We start from the raw sequence: 21,621 nt of genomic DNA on the forward strand, positions 1-21,621 counted from the left end.
CAATCCTCACCACTGGCAACAGTGGGGGATGTATACACTGGGAAGGAGACAGGTACACACTCAGTATTTTCAGATGCAGCTCTATGCATCCAGTGCAGTTTCCCTTAAGAGCACTCAGAGACCACAGTCAGTCTGGAGCCGTTTTTTTTCCCTCTTTCTCCAGATACTCAATAAGACTCCTGACTGGCACAGCTATAGAGTTGAGATCTCAGCTGAGTGGCCAAGCCAGGAACTCTAGCACCCTCTCCATCCAACCATTGCTTCTTGTCCCTGTCCAAGAAGCTGACACACGCACACTCTTAGAGATTTGATTTATACATAAACACACACACCTGGAAAAGGCTGGTACAGGTTTACTAGCTATGCCCCCTTTTGCCCAGACTATAAGGTAGATATTACTGCCACCAGCCAACTCTTGATCAGATACTTTAAGGCCCTTAACAAAGGGTGTCCAATCTTACTGTATAATGTTACTATTAATCTAAATAGTAGTTTGACCAAGAGCAAGGCTATTAGGAGTGTCCCACACATTGCCACCAAATATGCAAATACTCTCAAAGCTTAAATATGTCTCAAAAATCTCAGCCACAATGAAAGTTTAAATATATTTAATAATAACAAAAGAACAAGAAAATACTCAGTAAATACTCAGTTACATCAGTGTTCAGAATCACAGGAAATATTTTAAAACATTGCGGGACAGTCTCAAATAAAGAAAACAGTTAAGCTATTCTTTACTATAGTCCTGTCTGTATCTAAGAGAAATTACTATACCCAAGTTAACTTACTTACAGAGCCAGGCAAGACAGATGTGAGTGGATCTTCCAGCTGATGCTGTCTGGTCAAAGACAAAATACAAAATCCTATCTGTCTCTCAGAGTTCTTAAATTAATGTAGCAAATATTACTGCTGGGTTAACTTGCAGGATGAAATCACTTCTTGTCATTTGACATTAGTTACCAAGCTAAACCCCCATTGTTAGAAATTGCCAGCATTTAGCATCTCCCTGTGAAAATACATAGCCCTCAGATGCTTACAGCTGCTGGAAGACAAAAAACAATAAAAGACTTGCAAGACAATGCAGAAGGCTCCCTAGTTTTAGACATCCTGTCTCCTTGCTGCATTGAAACCATCTTTAATGGCGCAGTTATAAAATAATTTAATTTCAACTATTTTTCTGAAGTTTTTCAAGTTTAACCTTCTGTGTTCCAGTTTTCACTGTTAAAATATATACCTTTACACATTTACAATAGTTTATGTACATTTCTGTTCTCTTCCAGTAGGGTACACTGTGGATGCATCTCTAAGCTGAGTACTCTACAACATATCTCTTCAGCACATATGTCTGTAGAAACCATCATGTTAAGTTGTCTATCTTGCCTTCATTCTTGCTGGTTGGGTTCGGAGCCGATCCTCAGCTCCGACTCGGCCATCTTCAAAAGCTCGAGAGCTGCTTACTGGCTCCAGGCCCCCCCCCCCCTATATCCCATTATGCCTGCCGCTAGATACCCAGATCTCGTTTACCGCTTCTGCTACGAGGTTGCGTTTACTGGCTCAGGTCATATTTTTTAAATTTATTGATATATATTTAGAACTTGTTGTATATTATTAGTTAGAATAATTAGTGTTCATACATAGTTGTAGTATTGTAGGTATTTGTAAGTGTTTAATCCCGCCTTGAAAACTCGTTTTCTTCTTAGAGAGTTTTCCCCTCCCTCCCCCACTCCCGTTTTCCTCTTTAAGGTAAGCCATTTTAGTTAGAGGCTTATCTTTGTTTCCTTTTTCAAGGTAGTAAAATTTTTTCATTAGAAATTGTGGTAGTTGGTAGGTCCGTTTAGCCTTTGTTATATTATAAAGTGTGTGCATGCTGTTAGGGTGTGGTAACTTCTGTGGACTGTGTGTGTTTTTTTCTAGTTACCTACTTCCCTTTGTATTCTTTGTAATTTGATTTTTCCTTTACAGGAATGTCTAAAGACACAAAAGTGTCTGATTCAAGAAGTGTGACTCATGCTGTCAGAAAATGTCACTGACAGATAGTCACACTTCTTGTGTCTATTGCTTGGGCGCCCTACACCTGCAGGACTCTTGTTCGGTGTGTCACGCCTTTAATCCAATAGTCCTGCAGGAGCGTAGGAATAAGCTTATCCTTGGGGGTTTGCTTAAACCTGAAGGATCACCGGCCAAGGCTCAGTCAGTGAAACCTTCCAAGCCATCGAAGCCACCGGCTCCCAGTTCAGAGCCGTCGTCGGGTGTAGTGTCTGCTTCATCTTTGGTTCTGGCTGGAACTGAAGTACCTATCTCCAAGCCAACTTCGGTTCCGACTGGAGCCGAAGTACCTGTCTCCCAGTCGGCCCTGACTCTTCTGTCGGAACCGTCAGGGAGTCGAAAACGCTCCAGATTGCCTTCCTTAGAGTCAATACATTCGGCTCTGGGGTCGTCCTTGCTGCAATCGGAGAAAAGTCATTGATCCCACTCTTCTCAGTCGTCTAGACTATCTGACCATGATTTGGAGAGAGTGGTGAGCAGGCTTTTAAAATTGCAGGCCCTGGCTAAAATGCTATCCAGCTTCCCTCATCAGGGTTCGGCTCTACCTGTCTTTGCAGTAGTTCCTCCTTCGACTCATCCCTTGAGCTCAGAGCTGGAGCATGCTGAGGCTGGGATCGTGGGACCATCAGCACCGATACCTCCCCTTTTGGTTCCGTCGTTGGCTCCGATCTCTCCATGGTGCCACCCTTGGAGGGATCTGGGCGCCAGGACTCCCTTGTCGGCTCCGAGGGGGCGAGTGGCATCGGACCCTTGTCCGACCCCGTTCTCCCTCTCGGAGCTTCGGTGCAGGTGAGTTCAATTCCTACATCGGCTTCGTCTCTCTCGGTGCTGGGAAGGATTCCGGTCTCTTCGGAGCCGGAGCCTTCTCTGATATCGGGAAGAGGCACCTTCGAGGTCATGAGGAGTGTGCTTGACATCTGAGTCAGCCTCACGGTCAGCCTCATCGACTCCTCCCCCATGATGCCTGCTCCTGCCTCTGCCCCTCCTCCAGACCCCAAGCGTGGGGAACAAGAACTCCAGGGCACCCCAATGGGTGTATCTTCCTCTTCCAAGGCCTCCCCCTTTCATCCAGAGGAGCCCCCTCGAAAGAGGAAATGCAAGAGGAAGCATGTTGACTCCCCTGAGTCTGTCACTTCAGATACCGACTTGGAGGAGTCGGAAGGGTCCCTGAGATCCCCCCTCTGAGGACGTCTCTTTCTCAGACATCCTTGAGATTCTTAGGCAGAGGGGGAACTGGACTACCCTTAACCCTTCCGAGGATGAGTCGATATTCCTGGACGCGTTTGGATCCCGACCCTCCACCTCCTGGGTGTCTCCGCCTTTCAATCCACTGATGTCTGTCGTGGATCGAAAGGTGTGGTCAGCTCCAGACACAATGTAACCAACTCCCTGCAGGCCCACAAAATTTATTACTGCCCCGCAAGACAAGCAATTTCTGACCCAAGGGTGTCCCCGTTGATGCCATGCTGATAGCAGCGGCTACAAAAAAGGAGTTGCCTGAAACTTCTTCGTCTGTCCATCCCCCTAATAAGGAATCTAGGAAGATGGACAGATATGGGAAGCGGATGTTTTCCTCGGCGACCTTCTCCATGAGGTCGCTGAACTATTTGTGCCACTTTACCCGCCTTTAAAGGGATCTCCTTAAAGAGCTAAGAGATACCCTTCAAGATCCATCAGCTGCGGGGGCCCAGGCTAAGGTTGCCTTCTAGCTGGCGACTCTTAATTTGGTAGTAAACTCCTCCATGCGGCTCATCTCTTATGCAGCCGATGGTGTGAGTAGGGCCATAGGCACAGGCATGGCTTTGAGGAGGTACACTTGGATGCGGTTATGCAACTTTGCGGAGCCCTTCAGGGCGTCTTTCACCAACATCCCCTTTGATGGTTCTGCTCTGTTTGGACCACAGGTGAAGAATACCCTTACCAGGTGTGAACAGGAAGGCAAGACTCTCTCTGCTGTGGGAGTCAGTTTTTCCACTCCTTCAAGACCGTATCCCAAGGGTCAGAAGAGTGGAAATATGTGGTTCCGGAAACCCCAGGGAGCCGTGCCTGACACACGTGGAGAGTTCCCCTCTAGGGGCAGAGGAGGGAACAATAGGCGCCGCCCTAGGGGCAGAGGGGGTCCGCAAAATCAGGGCCAAAGAGAATCTTTCCTCTGACAAGCCCTTCCAGCATCCCTGAAGTGCTGCCCGGCTGTCCACCTTCGGAATCAGTCGGGGGAAGATTATCGCTGTACCCAAAAGCCTGGCAAAGTATAACACAAGACAAATGGGTACTGTCTATATCATATCCGAAGGCTACAAAATCCCCTTCCTTCGCACTCCACATATTCCCAACAAATCCCTTCCAGATGTTCCACCCAATCTAAGGGATCAAGCAGTTCAAGAAATTTCAAAACTGCTAAGAAAAAGAGCCATCCTGTCAGTCCCAGCAGACCAGCAAGGATCCGGAATTTACTCAAGGTTCTTTTTGGTACCAAAAAAGACAGGGGACTGGAGAACCATTCTGGATCTCAGCAGACTAAATAGGTCTTTTCAAAGAACGAAGTTCCGGATGGTCACACTACAGTCCATTTTACCCTTTCTGGATCAGGACAATTAGATGTGCTCCATAGATCTTCAGGACGCGTACTACCATATCAAAATGGACAGATGCTCCAGAAGATTCCTCCACTTCTGGCTGGGAGCCACTAATTATAAGTTCAGAGCTCTGCCCTTTGGTCTCACCACAGCCCCCTGGGTGTTCACCAAATGTTTGGCAGTAGTTACCGCTCACCTGAGATGGTAAGGATTCCAGGTGTTTCCATATTTAGATGACTGGCTCCTTACTGCAACCACCAGTCATCACCTGCTGCGAGCCAGAGACTACACCATCCAAACTTGCTCCAAACTAGGCATCACAATAAATTTCAAAAAGTCTGCATTGTCGCCTTGTCAGTCTAGCACCTTTATAGGCGCAAACTTAAATACAAAGGACATGACAGAGAGACTTCCAGTAGACAGAGTGTTAGACATTCGACGACATGTGCAGGTCTTATTAGGATACAAAAAACTTCAGGCCAGATTCGTCCTAAGAACACTGGGTCTCATGGCAGCAGCTATCATACTAACCCTCGCATGTTTTCACATGAGGATTCTTCAGTGGATGTTGTTCACACAATGGTCCTTCCAGCAATGTCCAATGTCTCACATGATAATGATCACACAGTCATGCAAAAACCAACTTGTTTGGTGGATGGTTTCCCCATCATTATACCAGGGCAGACCATTTGACCATGGATGCCTCCTTGATCGGGTGTGGGGGGGACATTTTCAGGGCAGAACAGTCCAAGGCACCTGGCAGCCTCACGAGTACCATCTGCATATCAACGTCTTGGAGATGAGGGCCGTGCTTTTAGTGTTGCAAGCTCTTCAGAACTCTCTTCCCAGTAGTATGGTACATCAACAAAGCAGGGCAGAACCAAGTCATACCCCTTATGTCGAGAAGCACTCAGACTTCGGCAGTGGGCGATCTCTTCCCAATGGTTTCTGATAGCAGCGCACATCCCTGGGAAATCCAACGTTATTGCAGACAGGCTGAGCAGAGCAATTCTCATGCCTCACGAGTGGTGTCTCAATCAGACTGTGGCGGAAAAAATCTTCCGCAAATGGGGTCAGCCTTGCTGCGACCTTTTTGCCACCCCCTTCAACAGCAAGTGCGACAATTTCTTCTCTCTCCTCCCTCTTCCTAGACACTTCCCCAGAGACGCTCTAGTTCACAATTGGCCTCAGGGACTTCTTTATGCATTTCCTCCATTTCCCCTGAATCCCAAACTAATACAGAAAGCTACCACATTGGGATGCAAGATGATCCTCATTGCCCCTTACTGGCCTCGACAAATTTGGTTCCCGTTCCTGCATCATCACCTTCTGGAGCAGCCCTGGACCCACTTCCAGACCTTCTGATCTATCAGTCGGGCGGGCTGCACCAATCTCTTCAATCTCTCCATCTCACTGCTTGGTTGCTCCACTTTCAACCTTAGCCAGGCTTCCGAACATCTCCCACTCAGTGCGTGAAATCATCTTATTCTTGCATAAGTTTACCACTAGAAAAACTTATGCTAGTAAGTGGAAACGTTTTTCCTTATGGGCAGAGACCAGGAATATAGATCCCTTTTCAGCCCCTGTGCACCATATTTTAGAATTTCTAGCGGAACTTTTTCGAGCTGGATCCTCTTCTGCCATGATTAGAGTTCAGCTAGCTGCAATTTCAAACTTTCATACGTGCCTAGCTGATACAAGTGTCATGTCCCATAAGCTTTGTAAAGCCTTTCTTAAAGGGACCACTCTACTCAGGCCCCCAGTAAGAGATCCCCCGCCTCTGTGGGATCTGAATTTGATTTTATCTTCCCTGATACTGCCCCCCTTTGAACCTGCAGCTTCTTGTTCTTTGAAGTTTCTTTCTTGGAAAACCCTTCTGGTTGCAATTACGTCAGCTAGAAGAGTTTCTGAACTTCAGGCTCTTTGTGTTCGTCCTTCTTACCTAGTTTTTCACAGTGATAAGAGTTTCTCTTCGGACTAACCCTTCCTTTCTTCCATAGGTTGCTTCTGATAATAATTTGAGTCAGTCCATTGACCTACCAGTGTTTTTCCAAATTATTCCAACAAAGCGGAATACAAATTACATCAGTTGGATGTTCATAGACAATTATGCTTTTACTTGCATAGAACCAAGCAAATCAGAAAATCAGACCAGCTGTTCCTGTCCCTATGCTGAGGGTAAGCAAGGTATGCCGGTGTCGAAAGTAACCTTATCTAGGTGGTTGACATCTATTATTACATTTATATATCAGTTAAGGAATAAAGAGCTTCCTTCTAAACCAAAAGGTCACTCCACTAGAGCTCTAGCTACTTCAGTGGCCTTTCAGGCAAGATTGCCAATGGAAACTATTTGTGCGGCAACTACATGGGCCAATCCTCATACCTTCATTTCACACTATAAGCTGGATGTGGCCTCCAGGAGCAGAGCTGATTTTGGTTCCACTGTTCTGAAGTGTCTGTTCCGATGAGCCACCCAGGATTGAGGTGCTAGGGACGCTGTCCCAACCAGCAAGAATGAAGATGAGATAGACAACTTAACATTAGGAAGTTATGTACCTACCATAACGTTCCATGTTAGTTGTCTTCTTCTCGCCTTCTTTCTTGCGTCCCACCCTCCATCCCCCTATCCTAGTAGACAGAGAAGAGTTCCTTATGTTTTTTTATCACTGGCGGAGTCTTTTCTGGCTATTACTTCTCACTATCAGTCTCTCCAGTAGGTTCATGCATCCTACTACAGTTTACTGTATTATTATTATTATTATAATTGTTATTATTATGTCTGTAGTTAAGTTTACCAAACGAGATCTGGGTATCTAGCGCCAGGCATCATGGGATATAGGGGGGGGGGGCTCGAGCCAGTAAGCAGCTCTCGAGCTTTTGAAGATGGCCGGGTCGGAGCCGAGGATTGGCTCCGAACCCAACCAGCAAGAAAGAAGGCGAGAAGAAGACAACTAAAATGGAACGTTATGGTAGGTACATTAACTTCTTATTATATGACATACAGTTCTAATACATTTGTAACACAAGTATACGAATCATGTTGATATTCACAAATGACACACAACCATTTACAAAATTCCAGACAGCTGTACTGGTAGTATCTCCCTTTTGTTACTCTTCTATATAAATCATGTTAATATTCACAAATGACATAATTATTTGCAAAACTCCAGATAGCTGTGCTGGCATTATCTCCTTTTGTCACACTTATCAGCTTATCTGAATAGTTATTTTAAACTTATTGTCTTCTTTCCAGCCTTTTATCATTTGATTATATGTGTTTCTCTGGTGTCACTTTTTTAAACACCTCTGAATGCATTTGATTATTTTTCCTCTAAATTAATGGAAGCCATTTCCTGTACTGATACTGAAACCTGATCTTCATTTTGCTGAACATTTGCAAGACTCTTCCCCACCAGTTTTTTCTTGTCTTTTTCAAGTTGATTTTCTCCAGATTTCTTTTTTACTTACATCCAGGCAGTGTAATGACTAACCAGTAACTGAATTTTACCCAGATAAATGATTTTGGCTGGCTGTTTTCCAGTTTCCATTTTCATACGCTGAGAGCTCTTATCACCCTGATGGTCAGTGTGCAGCTGTCTTGAAAGTCTTTCCACCTTGGGACTTGATTTTTGTCTTATAAAAATTGATCCAGTCTCCATGTCACCCACTGCCTCCCTCAAATATCTGACTTAGAAAAACAGTCTTGTTGCTGGCCATCACACCACATCATTGGCCAAGAGAGTTTCAGAACTGTAGGTTGTCATGTATAGACAACCCTTTCTAGTCTGCCTTAAGGACAGGATCAACCCTAGAACCCATTCATCCTTTATGCCAAAAGTAGTTGCGGAATTTTCCTTTAGCCAGGATGTCAGGAACCTGTCTTGTTTCTCTAATCATCTGAGAAAAAATAATCTTACATTCTCTCGATTTACACAGGTAGTTATTCAGTTGTTTTCACAGAACAGGAATAGAGGGAAAGACAGTGTCCAAGCAAACCATCTCCAACTGGCTGCCCCATTGTATTTTATTCTGTTATGCCTTACAGAATGATCGGTTAGAGAGAGCTGTAAAGGTTTACATGACGAGAGACACTGTTGACATCGTGACTTTCCTTGGGTGGAGGTGGGGTTGTTGAAAACGTAGGATGTATTAGAGGTGGCTACATGGTCCTCAGTCCTCATCTTTTTTTATTATTATAGACCGATTAGTGGGGTTTGCTACAGACATTTTACTGATCCTGTTGCAACCCAACCCTTTCTTCCTTGCCACTTTCCTATCTTTGTAGCTCTGTGAGCTATATAAATTGTCCAGTAGTTATGATTACTGCGACAGTGATCTACCTGAACATCTGCTGTTTTTTATGATAAGTTCTTAAACAACTGGTATTACACTCTTCATTTAGATCACTGTTACAGTACTGTTTCCCTCCCACCATTCCCTGTTTTTGTATTTGAGACATTGTGGGCTAGACAGGATATCTTATCTCTGTGTTATCCATCCTTTCTTCCTCCTGTCGATGTTCTTCGTGTTTCACTGTTGCAGTCATTACATTTGGGTTATCTGCATGCAGGTAGCCCTCAGTTGGCCTGATTAACAAAGTCTTGAGTCCTGCGTTGGTTGCTGTCCCTTCTGCCATGACATCAGGTCGTCAGGGGTGTAAAACATGCAGCCAACGCCATTACAGCAGTCTTTCTTGCCGTGCGGTGCCCGAAGCAGAAGCAGTTTGCAAGTGCCGGTCGGCCGACTCCTGAAATTTTCGTTTTCAAGTTTCAGAACCGAAGTCTTCAACTAAAAGCTAAGTACCCCGTTGGGGAAACTTTTTCTTACTCTTAACCGATGTCAGTAAAAGTAAATAATTGCATTACTTGTGGAAAGTAAATACCTCATAAAGATTTTCATTTGAACTGTATTCCTTGCCTAGGCCCCGACCACAATGTACCTCGCTGTCGGTTTTGTGCCTTATTTAAACTACAAACTATCCATCGTCAGTATATTTACGCTTCTAAATATTTTGGTGCTCGGTTCAGTTATCCTGATATGTCTTCGGTCAGCCATTTGACTACTGACATTCCGAAAAAACGCAAAGATAAAGACAGAGACAGGCCGCCTAGGTCCAAAGCTGGCGACGACGCTTCTCCTAAGCCAGTCGCCAGTACTCAGTGAGGTGGTTTTGCAGCCCCTGATACCTGCTACTTCTGATTTGCAGGCCTCTACTGAGACCCATTCGGAGTCCGGTATGCCGCAAGATGCTTCAACTGTGGAACCTGCGGATGTCTCTACCTTGGATGGGTCCGGAGCCGCTGTGCAGGCACCGGCTTCTGAGGGTGTATTCAGGCCTACTGACTTGCGTATTAAACAGACGCCATCTTCTTCTTCAGGGCCTAAATCTCGAGCCCTGCCTACAAAACTGACGCCCAGACTGCATGGTTAGGCCTCTATGCCTAAAAAACAGATGATAAGAATGGCTGAAGACCTTATTACTTTAATCAGCGGAAGCCAGCCTTCCCCCTCTAAGAGACCTAGGACTGAGTTTGTTTATTGAACAAGATAGGGGAGAGGTTTGTAGTTCAGTAATAACACTGAACACCTAACTCGTCCCATGTTAAAACCGTTCCTAGGTTGGCTTTTGGTGTTCAATATTACCGTTTTTGAACTTCCGTGTTCGACAACAGTACAGTCGACGGAGTTAGTTTCGAAAATCTAATAGTAAACTGGTTAGTCATATTGCCCTGGTACTTGAATTTTGTACTAGAAAAACTGATGATGCCTCCATTACTACAAATTCAGCAAACATGAAGTTTCTCTTGTGGAATACAGTATTCTTAATAGCACTCACATCTGCCAGAAGGGTATTGGAATACAGTATTCTTAATGGCACTCTCATCTACCAGAAGGGTATCAGAATTACAGGCCCTCGTGCAAGGAGCTCTTTTCATCTACCATTCAGACAAAGTTAATCCCATTTACTTACCAGTTGTGTAACTGGACTTCTCCATGTTTACAGTTTTGTATATTCTTGCTCACATGCATGTGTTCCTTTCCATGAATCACACACAACAGTTGTATGCCTTGTTCCCTACACAAGCCCTACAGGATTGTAGACCATGTTTATGAATCAGGCTGACTGTCTTTAGAAGGCATTTTGTCATAGTAATGTCACAGAATTTGTTTTGATCTTTTTTTTAGTAATTTTCATTAGCTGGCTGAGTTTGGTTATCAAAACAAGTCAAACAGCACAAACTGACCATGTGCATTAGTTAACAACAAGATATTTTAATTTTAAGGTAGGGGTTAAAATTGTTGGTACTTTACATTTGCTATCTTAATGTAAACAAAAGATTTGAGTTTTCAATAGAATCATAGTGTCACACAGTGGTCTAATGATGCAGGTTAACAATATAGTAGACAGTTATGGCTGGGATTTGTTAATTAGCATGGATAAAAAGCCAACAGCTTGATGATGTAGGCAAAACAAGAGACATACTTATCATAACACCTCCTTCCACACCCAGTCAAAATGCATTACATTCTTTTTTTCTCATCAGCTCAAAAAGTGTGCTGTTTGAGAGTGAAACCAGTATAAAAGGAATTTCATGTAAAAGAGCCTCTACTAGGCCTTACTTCTGAAGTTCGAGGAAGGTGAGTGGACAAGTTAAAGGGGGTGGATGGATAGCATCTAGATCTGTCATTGTAGTAAGTACATAATTTTGTATCTGGATGATCTTCAAAACTGTGGAAAGAGTCCCCAGCTCAACTTCCTGGGTGTTTTATGAAAGCATTCTTTATCATATGTTAGCCCCAAATGAAGATCTTGGCCTGTCTTGTAATGGTATGAGGCAAAGCCCATGTCACAGCTACATATTTTTTCTAAAGATGCCTTACTGCCACTTTTCTTGTGCATTAGGTGTAGAAATGTGGGATCTGTCATGTTTCTTGTAACAAAATGTTAATGCACTTAGTCAACCACTTAGAGAGGGGGGACTTTTGTGTCTGTATAACAGTTTTTGAGCAGCATATGCAACAAACATTTGCTAGTTATTTCCGATTGTCTAGTTGTCGTAGGCAAACTCAAGAGTAGAACATATTCCCTTCTTCTACTAGAATAGATAGGGAAAAACACAAGTAGGTTAGTGGCTTCTTTCAGATGTAGTTCTGTGACAAACCTGAGCATAAAGGTTTGTATGCTAGACTACTTTCCTTACCTGATCATTCACAGAGGTAGAGTTAGTATACATATAAAGCCTGACTTTCTGAAGTTCTGTTCGCTGAAATTATTTCCGTCAGACACATGCAAGCTCAAAGGGTTAGCTTCTCCAATAGAAAGTGCAAATTCCAGGGGTACACAACTTTTAATCAGGAGCCTGATGAGAAAAGCACCTCTGAGAAATTGTTTAAGGATAGACAGGGAACCATTAGGTATGGTAAAAGGTGTACCATAATGGAAGAATGACTATGACCAGAGTTAAATTCTTGCCAAGGACAGCTTACATAGGATCTGAGAAGGAATCTAATCCTTTAGGAGTGAGGACCAAGAAGTTTGTCAACTTGCTCTTGTATGTCTTCCTGTTTTTTTTATATTTGTGGGCAGAGGTGAGGATTTTAACAAACCTAGGCAAGTATACCTCCCCCGTGACTATCAGCAGAAGTGAAGAAGTCAAGCAGTTAATCAAAGAGGATGGCAGTCTGGATGAGGGCTTGACTGACAAATGCTAGAGCAAGGTTTGAAGGTTCTCAGATGAAAAGGATTCTCCAGGAGATGAGTCTACACAGAGAAAGCAGAACTTGTCAACAAAATTCTGAAAAGACCCGCAGTTCTGTTAATTCTTTCAAGAGTGTTGGTTCCTCTGTAGGTGAGAGTTCCACTTGAATCATATCTTTAAAGACTCTTCTTCTCCTTGCAAAAGTATGTTATGGCATCTTAAGTTGACCCCTGCATCCATGAGTTTCTTGCTATATCTCACTGTTGTGTTTCACTTTAAGCACAAAAAATTGGCTTCATTAAAAAAGGGTTAACAAACAGTCTGACATTTTAGCATAGAGGGCTTATAGCTTCGAGCTGTTAGTAAGCTGTTTCCTTTGCTCAGGGTACAGAGTTTGATTCCTTCCACCTTCATTTGCGTATGGCGTGACTCTGAGCAAGTCACTTAACCAGACAGCACTCCCAAATGACACCTAAAAAGGGACAGTTTGTCCAATGAGCTTACCTGGTTAGCAGGTAGGTAAAATAAAAAATAAGCAAATAACACTTTTTTTATCAAAGTCAGATACAACCAGACATGTTGGCAAACACTAATACTGCTATCTGCTGCTCCTGTAGCATATAGAGAGATACTCTGGCCCAGCCGACCTCCTGCAGGTTCAGTGAGCTTCTCGGGTGATTGATGGAGTGGCAGAGAAGGGATGGGAACCAGTTATCTTTGAGGGAAGACAGCCCTGTGAGCAATCCTGCAGCAATCCGTGGAGTAGGCTGGGGATGTTGCACTAGGAGGCATGGTCTAAATCAGGGAAAGGGTGAAGATGTGACTGAGCTGCCATGGAGGTGGGATGATGCACCTGACATCTCCGTTTCACACCCATCCTTTGGACCTAACTATGGGAATCCGCAAGCAAGTGGGGAAGGATGAAACAGGAGTAGGTCATAAGTTATGAAAAAACCCTGACGAAGGCTAGTAGTTACCCCCCACCAGGGCATCCTTAAGATCCTCTCTGGCCATGTCTCAAATTTGGGCATTGGATCATTGGTTGGTTCACATGGTGGTAGACCCAACGAAAGATATGAGGCACTGGGATGGCAGTCAGAATGAAAGAAGGGGAGAAAAAATACTGCTGTCCTCACTGCTGCATGCACAACACCATATGCCAGGTGCATGGTCAGGTTAAATACTAAAGTTATAGTTGACATCAGAGAGGTCAGCTTCATTTTGAGACCTTCATCATACTTTGACAACTGTTCATTTTTCTTAGTGCATCAGAGAGCTGTTACTAAAGTCTTACCTTTGTGAAAGATAGGTAAGCTGCCTAGTAGAAAAAGTGGAGAATGCATAAAATATGCTTACTATAACTATCCAGAGCTGTGAACAATTCCCTGTTAAATCTTCTTGTGGAATAAAGAGAGTTTAGTGGGCCTTCCCTCCTTTTTCACATAAGTGTATGATATCACTAAATTTAGGGTTATCCAGGGGAGGAGATGGGGAATCACCTTCATCCCCATCTTCAGTATTGGGGATGGATGACTCCAGTGGGGAGTCTGTTGCTTCCTCTTGTCCATCTACTTTGTCTATGCCATTGATGATGAGGCTTCCAGGGATGAGAAGGAAGATGAAGTCAGACCTATGAAACTGAGATCTGCAGAGGCTCTTTGATCCGCTGCCCACAGGTCATGGGTACAGGTGGACACCCAGGACATAACACCAAATGGGGTGGGGACTGCAGTACTGTTTGGTACTGAAATCAGCTTTGGCACTAACCAGGGTCCATTGATGCTGAGGATCAGAGATGTGTACCTCGATTCACTGACCTTGAACACTGGAAGATAAAGGGGCTTTAGCAGCAAAGGGATTGACAATGCAGACAACATTTATTATTTATTTATATTTGTTTACTGGGATAGTGCACTGATCTCGGTGGACCATTTGCAGGCAAAGCCTGGGTGAATAGGATCACATAAGAAATTAACAAAACATATATATACAGATAAAAGGATTTGCTAAAAAACAAATATGTATGCATGTTTACAGATCAAGAATATGCTATAACATTTAGTTCAAGAAGCAGTTAACAGTGCCAAAACATGGATGGAAAATTAGAATTATGCTTAGCAGAGTTTTATGGATAAGATGTAGCCATTTAGCAGAGCTTTATGGATAAGATGCAGCCATAAAGATGCAGCATTGATGACCATTAACACAGAATGAAAATGCTGCGAACCAGCAATGTTGGTAACAGTTGAAATTGGTGCGCCTGTGTCAGTCTTGGCACTGGCTGGGTACTTCGTGGTCATGTAGAAGTCCACACGAAGTGGTGGCCAGTGAGAAAATAGTAGTAGCCACAGGGAATGATGCAAAATCTGTATTTGTCTTAGACACATAAGACAAGGGGGTCAGACCCATTTTCATCTACATCAGAGCCTTCACCATTTCAGCATCAAAAATCCACTGTAATACTTCTATGAGGAGAAATGGATATAGTAGATCTGATATACCTAGTAGAGGAGGAGAAAAATCTACTTAATTCAATCTAATGAATGTGAGTAAAAAAATATTACTTAGCCTAGAATGTTGGGTCATTCTAAGAAAAAAGAAAGCTCAGAATCCCAGAAACACATTGCATCAACTTCTTTTCTTGTTGCTCAGGTCTTTTCATTGCAGCATGTGAAACAGAATAAGGCTGACCAGAGTGGTGATCTTCTATTCCTCTGTTGCACTGTTCTTAACATGAGGGAGTTGCCTGCCATAACGACCCAACATCTACCAGTATACAAAAAACTTTTACTACTTTGGGGTGCGTGGTACATTGCACATAGGCTGCTGTCGGATGTCAGCCATAAAAGTGACATACACACACACACCATCCTCAGAATTTCTTTGCTGCCAGTCCTGACACTTCACCTGCATGTACGGTCTGTTTGCCAAAGTGGTTATTGTCTCAGCATTTCAGATAAGTGCCCCGTTGGGGAATCCTTTCTTTACCTTTTTTGTTGTGGTTAGGTTTAATGTCATTCAAGAAAGGCAAATGTTCATGTGGATGTCAGATTCCACATAAAGACAATCACCAGCAGTGCCTTTTTTGTCCTGGACCTACCCACGACCGTAGATCTTGTTCGGTCTACCAGGCCTTTGTGCCTAAAACTTTGAGAGGTAGGTTTGCTTCCCTTTCTATATATTTAGAGAGTCAGTGCTTGAAACTCCTTGCAAAGAGCGCTATGGAGGGTTCCTCAGAGCCTGTGGTCGCATCACTTGTGAAGTAGAAGGCCAAGAAGCCTAGGCCTGAAACTTCTGCTGCACCTCCTGTGGTGGATGTCTCTCCCGAGGCAGTTGCTAGCCTGGAAAAACATTCAGCTCCTACGTCTAATTCACAGGCTGAGCTCGTAATGGAGGGTACCTTGGATCAGGATGTTAGCACATCCTTGGAGGTACTGCAGGCATCCAGGCAGATGTCCAGGAGGAGCCTAGATGTGATTACTGAGAGCCCTAGGGGAATCTCCCAAATATCAGGGAGGATGTGGATTCCGACATCATTGGTCATGCCTACATCTGGTCCTCGGACCTTACACCGAGTTGAAATACATGTTAAAAAGAAACAAAAAAAAAAAAAAGCATTTGTCACCACCCTGTGATTCACTCCAGAAGTGGGAACATTTTATACATGGTATTTCTAATGCCCTCGTGTCTCTTAGTCCTCCTCCTGGGGTTTCAGTACTGGCCACACCCTGAGTTATCTCTCCTCGGTTAAGGAAGAGGCTTCTTCTGAGAAGGTTACTCATTTCACTAGGTTACTCATTTCAGATTCCTTCCCTGCTGGATTATGCTTCCCCGGAGGAGGATTCCAATGGTACTGACTCTCCAGTGGGGGAAATTACCTTCAATGAGACCTTGGGTAAGATGAGGGAACATTTCAAATGGGATAGTTGTCAGATGTCTAAAGTCCAAAAAGATACTACAAACTATTTCAGGTAGACACTCCTAGTCCCTCAGCTGTACCTCCTGTCCTAACTGCTTTTGTAGATGTAGTTGCATCTTCCAGTAAAGTCTCTGACTCCCAGCCTTATGCACCTAAAAAAACAGACAGATTCTACAAGGTGCCTGAAGAGTGTAAGTTCCTGTTTTTAAAGCCCCTTCTGCTGACCATTCTGTCATCACTGCGACTTCTGATAAGTCCTCTAGGCTACTTCCCTCCACTACCCTGCTTCCCTCTGAGAAAGACAGCAGACATATGGAGAAGTTGGGCAAAAAAGTATACATTTCTGCCACTCTTGTCTTTAGGTTATCAATTATCAGAAACACATGGCTAAATACACCTTGGAACTCTTGTCCCAACTTAAAACATTATTTCAGATATGCCAGACTCAGAGAATAAGTTGATTGGAGCTTCCTCTCAAGAGGCCTGACACTCTATAAAATGTAGCTTTGATGCTGTGGAGGCTTCAGCTAGGGCAGCTTCCACAGGCTTGGTCCTGAGAAGATTGGCTGAGGCTATAACCTCTACCAGAGGACATTAAATCCAAACTCATGGATGCCCCCTGGACAGTTCAGCCATGTTTGGCCCTGCTGCTGCAGAACTGTTCAAAACCTTGCAGGAGAAGGGAAAAGAGATGCAGGAACTGTACCATGTCCTGGTCTCCCCTGTACCAAAATTCCAAAGGAATTATCCTTCTAAACCAGTATTTGTTAGAAGGCAGTCACAACCTCCTCCAGCTAAGGCAAAAAAGTCTGGTAAGAGACCTCAGCAACTTAGGACTCCACTGCAACCCCTACCACAAAAACAGCCCTTTCCAGACAGATCAGGGTCCAACTGACTGTTTGGACCCTAAACGTTTCCCTCCTTTCCCTACACCTTTTCACTTTTTCCAGCTTGAGAAAATGTAACACAGAATGCCTTGGTGCTCTCCATCATTAAAAAGGGCCATTTCATGGTATGGAATTCTCTCTCCCCCCTTCATTGGTATTCCACAACCTCTCAGAGACCAACTGCCATATTTCCCAAAGGTGCTACAAGACCTGCTGGATCAAGGAACCATTCAACCAGTGCAATCCAATCAAAGAGGAAAGGGGTTCTATTCGAGGATGTTTTTGGCACCAAGGAAAGAGGGCCGATGGAGACCCACACTGGACCTCTCCTACCTCAACACCTTCCAGAAAGTGCTTACATTCAGAATGCTTACTTTACAAACCCTTTTTCCCCTGATCATCCCACAAAGCCTATATGGCTTCCATAGATATAAAGGATGTTTACCTACACATCCCTATTTACCCCAGTTACAGGAAGTTCTTCAGATTCATTGTGGCTTCCTGGCACTTTCAATGGTCTCCTTTGCCTTTTGTTTCTCTCCACTGCCCCAAAGGTGTTCACAAAATGTCTAGCCCCAGTAATTGCTTACTGCAGATTTTAAGGCATTCAGGTCTTCTCATATCTGGATGACCTTCTCTTTCAAGCAGTCAGTCCAGGAGCATTGGAATGCAATTTAAGCTCTTCCATCTCCATCCTGCAATCCCTGGGTTTCAAAATAAACTACCAATAATCTGCTGTTTCCCCATCTCAGGACCATATATTTCTGGGATGCAGGCTACAAACAGACCTTATGAAGGTCTCTGTCTTCCCCACTCAGAAGACTCAGGAGCTAATTTCCTTTTTCCAAAGCCTCATCCCAGTAACTCACATCACTGCCAGCTACCTCACATCACTGCCAGGACCTTTCTCCAAACCCTGGGCTTCATGACATCCACCATCCCAATGCTTCCTCTGGCAAAACTGCACATGAGGAAACTACAGTGGTTCCTAAAATCAGTGTTAATGCAACATGCATAGCCCCAAGAGTTCCCAGTTCCACTTCTCCCTTGTCTGAAGAGGGAGATAACCTGATGGATTCAGCAGTTAACTGCAAACCCAGGTATCCCACTCCATCCTTTACCACTGGTCCAGGAGATGTTCACAGACACCTCAGACACAGGATGGGAAGCAGCATTCAGCTTCATAAAAGCACAAGGGACCTGGTCCCCCTCTCAAAGAAGGGAATACATAAGTATAAAAGAAATGAGGGCACTTCTGCTGGCTCTTCAGACCTTTCAAACCCTCTTCATCCCAGGCCCCGTAAAAGTTTTCAGACAACATGACTGTTCTCTGGTATGTGAACAAATAGGGAGGGACAAAGTCTCATCTCCTTTGCAGACTAGCACTGCAAATCTGGGAATTGGTTCTTAAACTTCAGACTCTCCTCCTGGCTGTGTATATCCCATCCAGTCAGAATGTAGTGTCAGATACATTGAGCAAGTCCGAAACACAGTCTCACAAATGGATGCTTCACAGGTAAGTATTCTTGGACATTGTCCACAGAAGAGGTACTCTATAAACAGACCTTTCTGCCTCCCCCATGAACAGACAGCTTCCATGATTTTGTGCCAGAGGTCCACATCCTCAAGTTTGGAAGTTGGACGTCTTCAACTTTTCATGGAAGGGGATGTTTCTGTATGCATTCCCTCTCCTTCCTCTCATTCCAAAAGCTCTGCTAAAGATTTAGCAGAACACACCAAAAATCTTGATGGTGACCCCCTTTTGGCCAAGACAGCATTGGTTCGCCCTGCTTCTGCATTTAGCCAAGGGCAAGCACCACAAGTTACCCCACAGAGTGGACCTTCTCACACAACACAAAGGAACTGTAATCCAACCCCCACTTGTCTACTCTTCAGCTGATGTTTTGGATGATAGGGTCTTAATTCCTTTCTGACACCTTTTTTTCAGAGGACATGGTCAGGGTTCTGCAGGAGGACAGGAAACTCAGTACTAGAAAATCTTACTTATCTGAACGGAAGAGATTTTTAAATTGGTAATTTGGTGTCTTTCTCAAAACCAGCACCCACTGACAGTGGAAGTCCCACTGGTTCTCATACTTTTGTGAATTACTGGATGCTGGCTTAACTTACTCCAGTCAAAGTGTACTTGTCAATTTCTTCCTGTCCGCCTCTATCTCCACCTTTAGCTTCTAGATTTGAGGCTAAACAATTCCTAAAAGGTGTCCTTCACATAAGACCCCCCCCCCCCCGGAGAACTGTTGCATCCCCTGGGATCTTAACTTTGTACTGGAGAAGCTGACTATTGCTCCTTTTGAGCCGGCAGATTCTGCTTCCTTGAAATTTTGCTCCTGGAAGACTATTTTGCTGCTTGTACTAACCTCAGCCAGAAGGGTTTCTGAACTGCAGGCCCCAGTGGCTTCTTCTCCTTTCTTGGTGTTCTACATAGACAGAGTGTCTCTCCGCACTAAAGTGGTAAATGAGTTATCCCTCAACCAGTCTGTTCATTTATCTACCTTTTTCCCCACTCCACAGAACTCTGAGGAGAGGATTCTGCACACTTTTGATGTGCACAGAACGCTTTGGTTCTACCTTAACAAAGCAAAAAATATCAGGAAATCTGACCGGTTGTTTGTCTCAGTCCACCCTAGAGCTTTAGGACTCCCTGTGTCTAAACACACTATTTCCAGCTGGATCACTAAAGCCATTTCCGTCTGCTACAAGCACCATGGAAAGAGCCTCCCTTCTTCTGTTAAGGCTGCTGCTTCCTCTGGCACCTTCCTCAAAGGACTGGACACCAACTCTATTCTGGAGGCAGCCACCTGGTCTGCAGTCCATACCTTCACCAAACATTACAAACTAGACAACATTTCCAAGTCTAGAGCAGGGTTTGGCAGGGCTATTCTCCATGGCTTCATGGAGAGCTTCACTGCCCCTACCTCCTCTCTTTTGTCATGAGCTTTGGTATTTTCCCTCATGTTAAGAATACTGCAACAGAGGAATAGAAGGACATAGATTAGTTGTGTAAAATCTTACCATAATGGTAGATGTCCTTCTCTTCTCTGTTGCAGTATTCTATCCCTCCCTCCTTCCCCCCGACTTTGTTCTTCCTTGGATGTACTTAGCCTACTTACTTCCCTTAGGTGTTCCTCCTGAGGCACTCAGTTCTGAGGATAGTGCGTGCGTATGTCACTTTTATGGCCAATGTCCGGTAGCAGCCTACATGTGACATACCACGCACCCCTAAGTAGTAAAAGTCTTTTGTATACTGGCCATTAGGTTGTTGTGGCAGGCAACTCCCTTATGTTAAGAATATTGCAACAAAGAAGAGAAGGACATCTATTGTTATGGTAAGATTTTACACAACTAATCTTTCTTTTGTCTTGATTCATTTGATCCTGGATCTAGTTTTTTGAATATCTTAAGAAGGTTCCTTGGGATGCTGGCAAAAAGGGATTTGGCAACATCAGCCTGAGATTATCTAGGCAAGAAAACCTTAGCTAATAGTCTTGCGTTTCTTTTGTACTTTAGTTAAAACCAGTAGAAGTGACACATGGAGACTTTAACTGTTGATCATCTAAACAAATCACACACAGAATATGACAGTCCTACTGTGGAATTTCATGACTACACTTCTCATTTTTGTTGAAATCCAAAGCGTTTCAAACTTCCCAAACACTAAAGCACACACAGTTGCTAGCTTAGCATAAGTTTAAAGATAGGTAAATCTGTGAGCTCATGCATGCACCCACACACACACACACACACACACACACACACACACACACACTACCAGCATGCTTGACATTTGTTGCATACTTTAGATGTTCATTTACATTTGAAATACTCTACTAGATTATATATTGTTTCTAAAATGCGGCCCTCAGTCTTGCTTATTTTGCTAAAACGAGTCTTTTAGCAGTTGTAAACTGTACTTACCGCCACAAAAAGATCAGTGGATAACTAAATGGATCCACTACTGTTGTTCTTATCTCCGGTGATCATAACTTAAATTCACAGCAGTTATTGCATGGAACTAGCTTACTAGGGTTGGCACAACACTTTCACTCATGCTTGTGCGCACACACAAAAATAAACCATATTCTAGTTTCATGCAAATAACAGTTGCAAAAAAAAAAAAAAAAAACATTTTTTTTCTCTCTTCCCTGCATTCCTATATCGAGGGTCTTTAGACCCACACCATATTTTCTTTATTACTGTCACTCAGAGGTCACTCTAACTTGTAGAAAGAGTGATTACTTAACAAAATAAAAAAAGATTGCTTTTCAGCAAGTGGTTGCAGTAGTTTGGCTGCAGTATTAGAAATCATACTAATTGTAAGCCGCATACATTGATACTGAGTGTAGGAATCAAAGACATACATGCAAACATGTACTGAGCAGTAGCAATCATTCTCACGCAACAGTGAAATGAGCTTGCTGATTCATAGGTAGGCTAGCTGGCGTAAGTCTAGCCAATTTCCCTTTTTGTGC

General features: G+C 43.8%; 1 protein-coding gene across 1 annotated transcript in view; it reads left to right on the top strand.

The window, feature by feature from the left end:
- SETD1B (SET domain containing 1B, histone lysine methyltransferase) overlaps window positions 1-21,621 on the top strand; it is a 1,665,584-nt gene that overhangs the window by 1,642,944 nt on the left and 1,019 nt on the right. The window lies entirely within an intron of this gene.

This window comes from Protopterus annectens, chromosome 4.part0, assembly GCF_019279795.1.
Source record: "Protopterus annectens isolate FY-2018-M chromosome 4.part0, PAN1.0, whole genome shotgun sequence".
Lineage (NCBI taxonomy): Eukaryota > Metazoa > Chordata > Ceratodontiformes > Protopteridae > Protopterus > Protopterus annectens.